Genomic DNA, 10,095 nt, shown 5'->3' on the forward strand with positions numbered 1-10,095 from the left:
ACTGTCAGTGCAGAGCCCGATGGAGGGCTTGAACTCACAAACCGTGAGATCACGACCTGAGCCGAAATCAAGAGCTGGAGGCTTAACCAACTGAGCCACCCAGGCACCACCCCCATTGTTTCTTTTTCTGGTAGTCAACTTCGAAATCATGAATGGGAATTTCCTTATACAGGAGAGAAGAGACTTCTGGTCAGCTTGGAAAAGTAAATTTATATTCTGTTACCTTCTCTGCTCCAAGATGCAGACACAACAAATAAAATGTAAAAAGAAAAAAAAAAGAAAGAAAGAAATTAAAAACATTAAATGGAACCTCCTGCGATTGCAGTTCTTATAGATTAAAATCACCAAATTTTAGAAATTTTATATGGTTCATCGTAAAATAGAAATGGACTGAAAACACAAGCTGACTCTCCCTGTGCCTCAGAAATGAACAAACAATGTAAGTGGTGAGTGGGGCTGGCGTTACAGGCTTGCTTGGTCTGGAAGCAGGCTTCACTCTCTTGGGTAATAGGGACTTGAAAATGTCTCATGAGAGTTGGAGGACTGGATGCTCGATTGTTACTTGAAGGTGTTGGAATGGGACTCGATGTCTCATAAAAGACTGCGGGGCGGGGAGCGGGGCAACTGCTACCAACGAATGCTTGGACCCCGTGCATCCTGGCACATGCATGATTTCGGAGGAAGGAGGGCACAGGCTCCGTGGTTTGACCAGCAACTGAACCAGACTGTCTGCTGACTGCGCGGTTTAATGGGCAATATCCCAGTTGTCACCCCAGGGCTTTTCTATTTATTTTTAATTTTTTTTAAAGTTTATTTATTCTTGAGGGGGAGAGGGAGGGGCAGAGAGAGAGGGAGACCCAGAATCCAAAGCAGGTGCCAGGCTCTGAGCTGTCAACACAGAACCCGATGCGGGGCTCGAACTTACAAACTGCAAGATCATGACCGGAGCTAAATTTAGATGCTTAACCAACAGAGCCACCCATCTGCCCCTAAATCTGTCTTTAAATACTGGGTAGATGCGGGATCATCTAAATTAATTATCAAAGGACTTTTTTAAAGAGGATCCTGTTTGAGGGTCAGGAGACCCAGAGAAGGCAGAGGGACATTTGCCTTGCTGTCCCAAGAGAAGAGCGGAGAATGCAGTCAGCTCTTGGGAACTCTAACTTCTGACGAGTCCTTCTGGGATTTCGCCCAGTCCCCCTGCCGTTGAACGCCATCCTCTCATTCAGGGTACCCTATCAGTTGTAGTTCTGGGTGTGAAACAGACAATGGGGAGAGGGAAGATGATGGGGTGTGGAAAGAAGAATGAAAGACATAAGCAAAGAAAGTGTCTGCCAGGCCCGTCACCCCACGATGGAAAAGAGGAGACTCCAACAGTTCTTTAGGTCGGCCTCATCCAGACCCTGTCCACCAGCCCAGAGCAGCTTATTTCCACGGAGCACCTCAGAGAATTGCATGTGAGAGATGGAATCCGGAGCGCGAGCTGTATTAATGGTTGTGAACAAACCCAGTTCTCATGTGTCACGTCGAGTGCGAATCAGACGGTTTAGTAGGACACGGTGTGCCGACTCTGTCCTGATGTGTTTCTTGAATTCAGATCTTCGAGTCCCTGGTGACGTTATAACTGACTGGTGGCCCCGACTGCACACGCTTTGGCGTCTCTTCCCAGCACACAACTCGGCACTGGGCTTGCAGTAGGGAGGGGGACTGATGCAGCATTAAACTGTACATTAGGATGAGAACTCCTCATTGTCAACATTTAGAATTGTTTTTAATGTTTATTTATTTTCAGAGAGACAGAGAGACAGAGAGTGTGAGTGAGGGAGGGGCAGAGAGACAGGAAGACCCAGAATCCGAAGCAGGCTCCAGGCTCCGAGCTGTCAGCACAGAGCCTGACGCGGGGCTCAAACCCAAGAACCATGAGATCGTGACCTGAGCCAAAGTCAGATGCTCAACTGACTGAGCCCCCCAGGTGCCCCTGTCAACATTAAAAAAAAAAGTTTCTTTATTTTTGAGAGAGAGAGAGAGAAAGAGAAAACAAGTGGGGAAAGGGCAGAGAGAGAGGGAGACAGAGGATCCACAGCAGGCTCTGTGCTGAGAGCAGACAACCCAATGCGGGGCTTGAACTCACAAACCATGACATCATGACCTGAGCCAGAATCGGACACTTGACAGACTGAGCCACCCTCGTTGTCAAGATGTTTAATTTTTAACTTAACAGAATGGGAAAAGCCAGGATGTCTTCTGTGGAGCTGAAGGGAGTTGGAGTGAAACTTGTAGGCACGCTGGAGATATGGAAGGAAGAAGGGCTTCTTTACCTCTGGGTGGAGGACCACAGAGGCCTGACACGGAAGACCTCTTCATGTCCATCCCTCCGTCCCCTTAGCAAATATTCATTGAATACGCACAATGCTCTGTAATCAAATGCTTTTGGTATTTGCTGGTGTCCTCTGAGACTGCCTTCCGTTCTCTGTAAAGTTTCTGTTTATCTTTACATCTGTCCTCAGATACCCTCCTCTTTGGAAAAGCTTTCCATGACCCCATAGACCATCTTAGATGCCTCTTTTCCTAGGTACTGCTTTGACCTGGACATACCCCCAGAAAATAAATTACAGTGTTGTAGTGTAAACACCTGTTCCAGGGATGACTCTTACGGGCTGTCTCTACCACCTCTGGCACCAGTAGAGCATCTGGCACACGGCAGATACGCCTAAATATTTGTGGGATAAATGAATGCGTAAATTACGATTCACATTAAACGTCAGAATGAGGCAGTGGCCGTGAGTCCTCCCAGTTTTGAGGCTTCCACTCAATGGCAGTTTGCGCAGACCCTTCCTTGAATATCAGAACAGATTTCTCCAGCAGCAGGTGGCTGAAGGGATTCCTGTTCCGAAGGTGACTGAAGTCAATGCTTTCAACTCAGATGGCTTCTAACAGACAAAACCGACAGGCTTGAGTCAAGGAGTGTAAGTAGTTCTTTGTAGGGATCTGGAAATGAGGGCCCAGCTAAAGGCTTCCGACTTCACAGCTCTACCTTTATGCAAATCATTTCTCAGTATCCAAATGAGTTGGCAAAATGAAGTCTGTATTTTATCATGACATACCCTTCCAGGAATTTCAATAGTTAGCTATAAATCTTTGTACACATTAACTGAGGAACTTTTCCAAGGAAAGTTTATTTTAGATTGAGACCATGATAATCAGAGCAACATTTATATAGCTCTATAGCTGAATTGGTTTTCTGGGCATGTTAGTTGGGTAAAACCATTTCTTTGCAGATATTTTCAGGTTATAAAAACCTGAGAAGTAAGCTTTTGTAGACCAATCTGGGACTCTAACTCCTATTGCCTTTACTATGTTAGAAAACAGTCTGAGGGTACCCGGGTGGCTCAGTCGGTTGAGTGTCTGATTCTTGATTTCCACTCAGGTCATGATCCCGGAGTCATGAGGTTGAGCCCCGCATCAGTGTCTATGCTCAGCATGGAGACTGCTTAAGATTCTCTCCCTCTGCCCCTCTCCCCAGCTCGTGTATACTCAAGAAAGAAAGAAAGAAAGAGAGAGAGAGAGAGAAAGAAAGAAAGAGAGAAGAAAGAAAGAAAGAAAGAAAAAGAAAGAAAGGAAGGAAGGAAGGAAGGAAGGAAGGAAGGAAGGAAGGAAGAAAGAGAAAGAAAAGGAAGGAAGGAAGGAAGGAAACAGTCTATTTCAAAAAACAAATTTACAAACAGATTTTTGGAACACAATGCTTATGTGTATACTTCTCGACAACTTTCAGTAGCTCCCTACTGCCACTGAACATTTGATCTTTAAACCTGCTCTTCAGAGCCCATTTACCTTTCCATACCGATATCTTACAAGCCAACTGGAGCCATATGCGCTTACGCTACATTGCTTTCTGACTGCTATATATTTGCTCAAGCTGCTCCCGCGCTGTTTGTTAAAATCCTATCCTACCGTTGAGAATCAACCGTAACCTTTCCTGATTCCCCTCGATTGAATATGACCACCTACTCCTGTAACTATCAAAGGTACTTTATTCCTGTGTTTAAAAAAAGGTGACAGTGCCATTTATCAAGCAATTCCTAGATAGTGACCTTTGCGCTAAGCATTTTGCAAACATTGTTTAATGTAATCCTCATGACAGTTATATGGGGATCGGCATTAATTTTACATGTGCCTCTCTCCTGGAACTTGCTCTTTCTCTATCCACTATCTGAATGGAGAGAGAGACAGAGAGAGAAGAGGGAGAGAGAAGGTCCTAGAGTAAAATGAGCCAACCACAGCCCACTGCCTGATTTTGTACATGGAGTTTCATCGCAACAGAACCATGCCCACTCATTTACATATTGTCCATGGCTGCTTTGGTGCTATAACGGTAGAGTTGAATAGTTGTGACAGAGACCATGTGGCCAACAAAACCTAAAATATTTGCTGTATGGCCCTTTGCAGAAAAACATGGTCATCCCTTGGACTAAGAGGGTGATGGTCCCACATGATGGGAGGATCCTAAATCCCTGTGGACCAATCCGCTTGACTATGTGGAGCGGAACTGTTCAGCCCCCACCCCACCCCACCAGCCTGAATTGACTCAAGAAACAAATTTTTGTTCTGTTCATGGGTCAAAACTCCTGGGTTGCCTGTTCCAGTAGTTGCCTAGCCTCACTAATGTAAGAGCAGTGTAAACATGCTAACTATCCTAGACAGCAATCAAATGACTCCTCTTCAAAGAACCCAGGAATGTGGGAAGGTTGTTCCTGAGTTCTCTTACTGGCTTCTGATGCCTTTTAAAAGTTACAGGCGAGTATGATGAGAGACATCCTAGGATCTCAAATCAGCAGCATGTGCCACAAAATAACTTACATGATGGTGGCTGAGTAGCTACTGATTGCACTGAGTAAATAAACACCGTAGGAAAAAAAAAGATCCCAGTGATTTCTGAGGCATGTACTTAGTGGGTGGTCAGGTGGGGGAGGTCAGGTGGGAAAATCCGTGAAGCTCTTCTACGTGCCCGGCCCCTCCAGAGTTTGAGGAACCGAAAGTAAAGCGGATACTGATTCGATCACAGCTTCTTTCTTGGAAGAGCAGTGTGTGACGTTCATTTATTCCTTCAGTGAAAAACGTTAGGGAAAAAGGAACTCAGAATGACTTTAAAGATAAACTTTCCCATGATCTCTGGGATACTGAACGTGATTGCAATGTCTCAGTGGGGATTTGAATTAAGTTAAGGGCCATTCTTTGAATTAAGTTAAGGGCCAAAGCTTATCTTTGGACTGTATTTTGTTTGGAAAGGGAACACCCTAGTCTGTAATCTATACATTCTCTGACAATGGCCATTTGAGTCCCTTGTCCATTGGCTTCCTTGGGGAGAATGAAGATGTTTATCCTCTGCAGGCTTTGTTTCTTTGCTTTCACAGAACATAGTGATCTTGGAACAATAAAACCAGTTATAGATTAACTGATCCTGACGTCTCAGTTTCATGGAACCATCAAAGTTCAAGTTGGATAACTATTGCTAAGGTTATTTATGAGGCCCCTACCCAAATGTTTTCCATGCGAGGTACAAGCAGAAGTCTGTATGGCAATACAGCATCTTTCTTACTGCTCTCCCATTCAGCTAGAGTGGGAATTGCAAATGGGCACCAGAAGCCCACAATCCTCCTACAGACTTGTTCCGTTTGATCTGCATAGTGTTTTATTTCTTTATTTTTTTATTAATTTTTTTGAATGTTTATTTTTGAGAGAGAGAGAGAGAGAGAGAGAGAATGAGTGGGGGAGGGGCAGAGAGAGAGGGATACAGAATCCGAAGCAGGCTCCAGGCTCCCAGCTGTCAGCACAGAGCCCGATGCGGGGCTCGAACCCACGAGCCACGAGATCACGACTTGAGCCGAAGTTGGACGCTCAACCGACTGAGCCACCCAGGTGCGCTATGATCTGCATAGTGTTTTAAAATCAGGTTTATAAAAGTCCAGGTTTAAATTTCTCTTAAAAATTAGGATAGCCTGGGGCACCTGGGTGGCTCAGTTGGTTAAGCGTCTGACTTCAGCTCATGATCTCACAGTCTCATGGGATCGAGCCCTGCCTCGGACTCTGTGCTGACAGCTGGGAGCCTGGGGCCTGCTTCGGATTCTGTCCCTCTGTCTCTGCCCCTTCTCCGCTCTCTCTCTCTCTCTCTCTCAAAAATAAATAAACATTAAAAAATATTTAAAAAAATTAGGATAGCCTAAAAATACTGGGCCTGAGTTCCCATCCACAAATAATAATTCAGAGCTGGAATTAGATGGGAGTGCACCTTCCAGCTGGATGTGGTGCAGCTCAGTCTTTGCATTACCTGCCTGGCTCCTGTGGGTGTTAGAGTTCCTGGCTCCCATTCCAAGGCTCCTTGCTCTCTCCTCTCCTTATCTCAAAAAAAAAAAACAACAATTTTTTTTTAAATAAAAAAAGATGAGATTGGGATAACCTAGAGGGGCATCTTAGATCTACCATTATGTGGCCGCTGGCAAGTCATTTGATATCTCGAGTTTCCTTGGTTATAAAATGCCTACAGCAAAAGATGGACATTCTAAAGAACAGCCAAGGTCATGCATGTAGAATAGGCCTCAGGTCTTCATCTTACCATCTGCTTCCACCATGGTCACCTTGCATCCAGTCTTTTCACTTTTCCATTCCATAGTTTAAAATGTTTTATTTAGCCCCCAAAACATGTTAGCACCCACTGTATGCCTGGCATTGGGTTGGGGATTCAGCGGTCAGTGAGAATAGACTCAGGCCCTATTCTCATGAAACTTACAGTGCCAATGGGGGAGGCAGATACGTGTCAAATAATCATACAGATAATTGTAAAATGGTCACCGGGACAGCTGCTGTGAAGGAGATGACCTTCACATCCAGAGAACATGATGTAATGGGGCCTTTGGTGAAGGCAGAAAGGTCAGACAAGGCTCTCAAGATCTGAAGGATAAGGAGTGTGACTGAGGGGGGTGAGAAGAATATTCTAGGTTGTGGAAAGAGCATGTGTAAAAGTACTATGGGGCAGGAAACATGGAGAGGGTGAGGCACTAGGAGAAACCGGTGGGTCTGGTGCAGAGGGGATAAGGAAAGGTGGGGATACGTAGCTAGAGAAGAGAGGAGGATCAGATAGCATGTAGGCCATGCTTAGGGGCTTTAGTTTTATCTTAAGAGCAGTGGTAAAGCCATTGAAGATTTAAGCAGGGGGCTCTACAAAATGGCAACTCACTCTGTAGTGTCGAAACCAGATGGGAAGACATATCAGGTTGAATCCGATGAAATTTTCACTTCCACTCTTTTTGTCCTAGAAGCGGGCCATTTCCTATGGTTCCACCTGATAGAGTACATGCAGGGTAAACCAGTTAGGGGGCTAGTGAGAGATGACAGTGGTCTGGACTAGGATAGGGTTTGGAAATGGAGAGAAGTGGAAGGTTAAGAAATGCATGCAGGTCACACAGCAAGAAGGAGACAGAACCAGAGTCGAAACCCAATCAGTCTGATCCCAGACCTCAAGAATTCAAATAATCTACTATGGAAGGCGATGTGTCCCGTAACAGATATTCAAGCTCAGGCTGACAGCACAAAGGAAGGGTTTAGGAAAAGCTTCATGGAGAAGTCTATTTTTCCAGGTACTGGAGAAGAAGTGGTGTTTTGACAGATAGTGATGGGCAAAGAGGTATCCAGGGGTAGGAAACTGACCGAGCAAAGGCACAGCACAGAAGACACCTCCGCATGTTTGGGGAACTGCACACAGAGTCCCGTGTGGCCGGGTGTGGGTTATTTGTATGAGACAAGTCAGGAACAGAGAGTTAGTTGGGACTTAAATTGCAGATAAAGGACCTTGGAGCAGGAAGGGGGGAGGGAGTGTGCACCATTTCCCTCACTGTTGGTCATAAGGAAAATAAAGCCTGTAAGCAACTGAAGCCTCTAGAATCAATTTGGACTACTCTGTTTTGGAGTGGTAGTGAGGACAGTATCTCAAAGAGGGAAACTAGGTGACTTTGGTTTCTAAATCTGCTCTGGAGTTCAAGGCAAGACTTCTTTTTCTTTTTTTAATCTTTATTAATTTTGAGAGAGAGAGAGAGACAGAGACAGAGTGTGAGTGGGGGAGGAACAGCAGAAGAGGGAGATCCAGAATCCCAAGCAGACTCCAGGCTCTGAGCTGTCAGCACAGAGCCCAATGTGGGGCTCGAACTCATGAACCCCGAGCTCATGACTTGAGCTGAAGTTGAATGCTTAACCAACTGAGCCACCGCGGTGCTCCTCAAGGCAAGACTTCTTAACTTGGGGATTCTGCACTCGTGGATGGGCATCAGGGATCCTAGAACCTTAGGAAATTGTGGGGCAAAGTTGTATGTTGCATGAGCACCTGTGCTTCTTGTCTAGGAGGAGGTACTTCATAAGATCCATTACTTTCTCTAAGCATTCGTGGTCAAAGAAATATTGTAAGCCCCCACTCTGGAAGGGAAAAGCCAGCAACAGTCTCAATGGGGCTTTGCTTGGAGCCAGGAACTGGAAACAGTGTCCTACTGAGAAGCTTTGAGATTCTGTAGAAGTCAAAACCAAGAGTTTGAGTTCCCCACTGACACGCAGAACTTTCCAGAGAAGTGTCATCACCGTGGATCAGCAGAGGCCTGGCTCCATCGGCCTCTGCCCCGGGATGGCAGGTGGTCTGGGTTAGCAGGCCCAGCCAGGGAAAGAGTAGGTGAGGCACATCTCCCTGTAACAGTATCAGTAGGAAGAGAATCACTTTTGAGCTTCTGTCCCTGGAGGTTTACAGCGGTAACAGGAAGCTACAATTTCCAGGCAGATGACAGCTGTCTGGAAGGATTTGTACCATTGTACTTTTAACCCAACCCAGCAGAGTCACTCAGCATAAAACAGGCTTGTCAGCGAGGCAGCTTGTGGGCAAGGCCTGTGAGAAAACCCTTCATTTCCTCCCGGTTGTCAGGTCGTTTCAAAGCTTGCCCAGCAGGCCCTGCCATCACGGACACTGGCTGGGGTGACGGAGGGCGGGGAAGGCAGCAATGCCGGTGACGAAATTGAGGTTTCTGGGCAGATCCTTTGATTCACAGAAAGTAGTTGTGCTGGAGGCTGGTCTGGTCATTAGTGGTGTGTTTTGCATGATGATTCTCTTTGATTAAAGAGAGACAGAGTCCCGTGTGGAATAGTCAGGAATAGGTCTGTCTGCACGTGACGGAAAGTTGAGGACAACAGTGGTTTAAACGTCGTAGACATTGCTCCCTGTCACGTAAACCCACGCTGGAGCTGAGCAATCCAGGGTTGGTTTGGCAACTGTGTGCTCAGCAAACCTAGGGACCCACCAAACCTAGGAACCTACTCCATGACCCAGGATGGCTCCCTAACCTCCAGTCTGGGGGAAGTGGAAGAGGGGAAGAAAGGACCCCCCTTATTTTAAGGACACTTGCTCAGAGGTCTCGTGTCACAATTCTGTTTGCATGCCATTGTCCAGAGCGCACTGACTACTCGTCAACTCATGTGGTTAGAATACGGTCTTTAACTCGGGCATCTGGTGACATATCGGGGGTCCTGTTTTGTATACATATGGACAACTCGATGTCTCTCTACACCGTGTCCTCAGAAAAGATGGAGTGCTTTGATGCTGTTCAGATAACTCCAGAGACCTTAGCAAACCTGGATCTAGATGAGGTAGGTCATTCTTTTCTTGCCTTAGAGAGCAACTTTATAGAGATGGTCTCCTTCATTTTTGTCAGTAGGTGTGTGAGAAGCAAGACTTCTTCATTCACTCATTCATTCATTCACTCGTATTGGTACTGTCCTGTCACAGACAGTCAGCCATTCACCACATTTATACTTCCTATCCAAAGGGGACACTTATTCCTAGAAAGTGGTCATCCTCCCGGAGGCTAGATGTCTCAGCCTCCCGCATCGAGGTGGGTCCATAAGACCAGCTTCTGCCAATGGTATGTGGACACAGGAGACGCGTCCCTTTGGGGAGGAGGTGGTTAAAAGCTGTCTTCATCCCCTAGTTTCTTATCTGCCTCCAGAGGCTGGAGACCCGGAGGTCTAGCAGGTGGCAGAGACACACATGGAAGGAGCTTGGGCATCAGA

Source organism: Panthera leo, chromosome D4, assembly GCF_018350215.1.
Source record: "Panthera leo isolate Ple1 chromosome D4, P.leo_Ple1_pat1.1, whole genome shotgun sequence".
In the NCBI taxonomy this organism is placed as follows: Eukaryota; Metazoa; Chordata; class Mammalia; order Carnivora; family Felidae; genus Panthera; species Panthera leo.